The sequence below is a fragment of the Sceloporus occidentalis genome, unplaced genomic scaffold, assembly GCF_023333645.1.
Source record: "Sceloporus occidentalis isolate IW3139 unplaced genomic scaffold, rSceOcc1.0.p SCAF_307, whole genome shotgun sequence".
Taxonomy (NCBI): Eukaryota; Metazoa; Chordata; class Lepidosauria; order Squamata; family Phrynosomatidae; genus Sceloporus; species Sceloporus occidentalis.
In genome coordinates, this window is record NW_028317287.1 from 328,527 (window position 1) to 333,577 (window position 5,051).

Genomic DNA, 5,051 nt, shown 5'->3' on the forward strand with positions numbered 1-5,051 from the left:
CCACCTGAAACATATTCGTATTAAATCATTGCATTAAAGATAGACAAACTGAAATAAAGGAGAAGGAATGGAGGTTGTATTGTCTGCAATGGAAGAAGAGGTCCCCCTCAAGATGGTGGTCAGGACAGACCAGCCTCAGGATCCTTGAGAAGGGACCTAATCCCTGGAAGGCGGAGGGCTTTCTAACCGAGTATCCCTTTGCCACACTGCTGAAGATATATAAAACACACACCAAAAAGACAAGGTTCAAAAGAGTGGGTGAAGTTGGCATCTGTTCAGTATCCCTCTCCTGTTAAAAATAGATTAGTAGGGTCGAGATGAGGCTCCGAGGGGGAAGGAATTCCAGGTGTGTTGAAGGTCAGGATTACAGAGGGGCGTCCAAATGGGCCGGTTGCCCAGCAAAGCTGACGTTGGTTCAGGATGGGCAAAAAAGGAAGCAGTCTTGGCATTTGCACACCTCAGGCACAATCAGTGCGCGGAATTTGCTGCTGCCATATGGATGTGAGGGGGTGGCCACTAGCCAGCCCACTTTCAAAGCCAACGAGGCAAAGGAAGGGAGGGCAAAGAGCGGAGCGCAGGGAAGGAGATTCCTCATTTCCATCTCTTTCATTTAAACCACACTTTTCTCCCCACATGAGACCCAGGGGTCCTTCCTCCATGAAGCACAAGTTGTCCCTGAGGAGAGGTAATGAGGTGGGGGCTTGGGTTGCAGCCCTCCCTCACTGAGTGCCAGGAATGGATTGCCATCTGTCATTGGGGATGCTTTGATTGTGAGTTCCTGCATGGCAGAACGGCATTGGACTGGATGGCCCTTGGGGTCTCTTCCAACTCTATGATTCGATTCTATGATTCTACCCCTTCCTTTCCCCTCTCATCCCACAGGGCAGCTCCCTCCCAGCGGCCACTCAGAATGTCCCTGCTCACATTCGGATGGGATGCCAGACAAACAAGGAGGCCTTTGCTGGGCCCCTTGTGCCTGGCAGCCCCAGTCTTAATCTTGGGCCCATGTGCCGTGGGCCTTCCAGCCAGGTGCCCTCCTCAGCCACGGATCCCTGCACACTCCAGGGCAGGGCCAGGGCCAGGGCATGGGTGGCAAGTGGGTGGGCCTGGTTCCTTTGGGGTCTCTGTTGAGTCTGACCACCAGGAGCAGTGGGTCACCCTGCTGACCTCTCCCCTCCTTCCACAGCCATGTCCATCCAGAAGATCCTTGCCCGTGAGATCCTCGACTCTCGGGGGAATCCTACGGTGGAGGTCGATTTGCACACTGGCAAAGGTGAGTGCAGGCCAGAGAGCATGTGGGTTTTGTCCTCCTGGTTTTAAGGGGTGGGTGGAAATCTGTTTGTTTCCTTGGAGGTCAGTCAAGGTGCCCCGTTGACCCTTTTCTCTCCCTGCCAGGCCGCTTCCGGGCAGCCGTGCCCAGTGGCGCCTCCACCGGCATCTATGAGGCCCTGGAACTCCGGGATGGAGACAAGGCCCGCTACCTGGGCAAAGGTGAGAGGGTCCAGACCCACCTGATGGGCTGCATGGAAGGGCTTCCTGGCAGATGCCCCGGGTGGGGGGTGGGCTGGGCTGCACCAGGGTCAGAGGTCAGGTTGGAGGAGGAGGACGATGAGAGGAAAGGGCCCTGGGACCAGGAGGGGGCCTTTCTTGGAAATGTAGGTGCCTGAGTGCTGGCAAAGAGAGGCTGCAGCATGAACAAACTCCTTCCTTTCTCCTCAAAAGAAACCTCACTCAGGGGTATAGCTGTGGGGAAGCCAAAGGAGCACATTAGCCCCCCATAAGAGCTTTGCTCCCCCCCCCCCAACTGCCACTATGTAATTTCCCTTCAATGCTCACAGTTCTAGCATTGCAGAGCGGGAGACCTTGAAACTCCTTCCCACCTGGAACGCCTCTTCTCCTTGCCACCTTTGCATCCCCTTGGAAACCCTTTGCCTTTCTTTGCATGCCTCCATGGTGGTTCTCAAGGCTCAGCTGAAGTTCCACAGTGCTGCAGTGCTGGAGATGTGGGGAACTGGTGGGAGATTTCTCTGGGGAGGGAAGAATCCTTATGGGGGTGCAATGCCCTCCTTTCCCCTGCTCCAAAGGTACATCTCTGGAAATGGGGAACAGGCTTGTGGCCCTCTTGGTTGCTGGATTGTGTAGCAGTGGCTCTCATGAGTGGCTTTAGGAAGGGCTTTGTTTAAATCTTGGGGGTGGTGGTGGGGGAACACTTGGAGGACCCCTCCTTGTCTGACTCTGGAGCACAGCTTGTCTCCAGGAAGAGGCAAGCCTCCTCCCCACCAAACCTCACCATCTCTGGCTTCCCCATGGTGGCTGGGGCCTTTGGATAAGGCCAGGGAGTCCTGGCCAGGTGCCCTCCCCATTTCTGTGGGATGCTCCTGCTTCCCACCATCTCCCTCTCCTCAAATCTGCCCCACTGGCTCTGTCTGCCTCACTCTCTGCCACTTGTTTTGATCAGGGAGTCTCTGACATCTCCCAGTTGGCCCACTAAGTCCACCTTCTGGCTCATTCACCCTGTTTCAGTCCTTCTGTGCCCCCCCCCCCCCCGGCCAGGATAGAAGCTGGTCCTTGGGCAGGACTGTGACCGTGGGAAGGGGCTGCCATTGCTCCCCTTCATCCACCCATCCATCCACCCACTCCTCCCTCCCTCCATCTGTCTGTCTATATAGGGGTGTTGAAAGCCGTGGAGTACATCAACAAGACCATCGCCCCCAGCCATGTCCATCCAGAAGATCCTTGCCCGTGAGAGCCTCGACTCTCGGGGGAACCCTACGGTGGAGGTCGATTTGCACACTGGCAAATTCTGGTTGAGCGGATACCACAGATCCACTCATCAAATGACCACGTGGCCATTTTGATGGCCACATTTTCCATGTCCCACCCGTTTATTCTCACAGAGGAGAACAGAAGCCTCTTACAGTTTGTCTATGTCTATTTTCCCTTCAATGCTCACAGTTCTAGCATTGCAGAGCGGGAGACCTTGAAACTCAGAATGATTACCAACCTTTGAAGTTACACCAGTCTGACGTATCGGAGAAAGTTTCCTTGGAAATTTTGGCTTATACGCTCTAGATCCGTCAGAAAGGACGTAAAACATCCTTCCTCTTTCGTATCCTCTGCCACTCGCCATTTTTACGGCAAAGAATGTCTTTCTATGTTGCTATGATACACTTCAGATTAGAATCATAGAATCATAGACTTATACAGCTGAAGAGACCACCCGTCCCAAGGAGTTCCAACAGAGAATGCTGTCTGCATTGGCATGCCGTCCCTGCCAGGTTGGACACAGGGGGCCCTCCAGAAGACCTCAGCCCCCAGGCAGGCCATGCATTTGGGGGCAAGAGGGGAGCATCCTCCCTCAGTCTGGGGCCCAAACTTAAAATGGAGGTGCTGATGGGTGGGCCGATGGTCGTGCCAGGAGAGCCTCCCTGGCGGCTGGGAAGCTCATGCAAGGCTGGAATGAAGGAGCTACTTGAGGGTATAAGATTACAGAACTCAGGAAATTCCTTATTTTTGGAAGGACTAGAAGTCCCAGAATCCTTCAACTGGCATGGCTATACTGACTCTCTGAGGCCTGAACACTGATTCCTTCCACATCATCATCTCCCTTCTATCTTTCCAGAACCTGAAAGCTGTTGTTGTTGTTATTTCATATCCTTTTATTTCGAGGTGTCATTCCTCTGTACAGACACCGGGGGGCGCCGGGAAGCTCCTAGGCCCTCTGCGAAGCCCTTTACTTCCATTGGCTGCTGCTCCTTCCCTTAATCCTCCCGGTTCCTCCATTCGACAGAGTGATTTCCCTTCATGGTGCAATGCCTCAGTGCGGACACAGGAGGGCGATAGATAGCAAGAAACGAGGCGCTGCCTCCCAGTGACGGAACAAACATCAGAGAATTCAAGTAGACCCAGAGAAGGGCCCCGCCCCTTCGCCGACGGTGGCGCATGAAGCTAAAGGTCCGCCCTTGGAGTCTTAGGAAGCCAGTTCGATCCCGGTTTGGGCTTTTACAAAAAGAAACCTGCTTAGAAAAGAGGAACTTTAATTGTTTTAAAATACTTTTTTAAATTTTATTTTAAATTTTTTTTTATTTTAATTTTATTTTACTGTATAAAACATACATTAAATATAAATATAAAATATAAATTAAAATAAAGAATAAAATAATAATAAAAACATTATTCACTTACTAGATCATTATATCATTTACTTAGTGGGGGCAAACTTTACTTTATTTGTGGTTTAGGTGTTAAGAGGGTGCCATATTTATTTTATTATTGGCTTAGATTTAGTTGGTGAACGAAATGCTTACTTCCTTTATTCTATATTGACTTGCTTTCTGCCACCCTTTTCTCATTTACTATTTGCATAGTTGCAGGGGGGAACATTCATTGATTTTAGGATTTATTTAGTTGCTAGGTGCAATTTTTATTTCATTGATGATTGACATCATTGGTCAGTCCAATATTCATTTCGGTTATTATTTGTTTATTTCGTGGGTGCAATGTTTCTTTATTATTTACATGGTTGGGGGGGACATTATTTTCATTTCTTATTTACTAGTCGTTGGCTAGAACATTTATTTTATTTGCTGTATTTGCAAATTAATAAATAAACTGTAATAAATTATGAATTATAATAAGGACAGGTTGCTGACCTGTCGCAGTATTGCTTCTTCGTGGTCATCTACGAATACATATAATTTCATTTTCACTGCGCCTGCGCAGTCTGTTCGGAAACTTCTAGAATCTCTGGGCAAAGTACACTTTGCAACATAAGGAAACTTTTGGGCAGTAACCCCACCCACCCATTATAAAGCCTCTGCTTCCCACTCTTTTCCCCACTTACGCACTTTTTACGCCGCATAGGCGCTATGAGAATAAGCCAATAAAGAGCAGGACACTGAGGGGATGGACGGGTGGGATTTGTATGTATTCGCAGATGACCACTCGAAGAAATACCGTTACAGGTAAGCAACCTGTCCTCCTTCTTCGTGGTCTCTACGAATCATACAAATGGGTTGAGACTGACAAGCTTAGGTCAGCGGCGGAGGGAG

General features: G+C 50.0%; 1 long non-coding RNA gene across 1 annotated transcript; it reads left to right on the forward strand.

The window, feature by feature from the left end:
- The first annotated feature begins 1,164 nt into the window (after nt 1–1,164).
- On the forward strand, nt 1,165–2,711 carry LOC149274966 (uncharacterized). Its single transcript, XR_016279413.1, has 3 exons — nt 1,165–1,273; nt 1,396–1,491; nt 2,670–2,711. It is a non-coding gene; the product is annotated as an uncharacterized LOC149274966 (long non-coding RNA).
- Nucleotides 2,712–5,051: the final 2,340 nt, after the last annotated feature.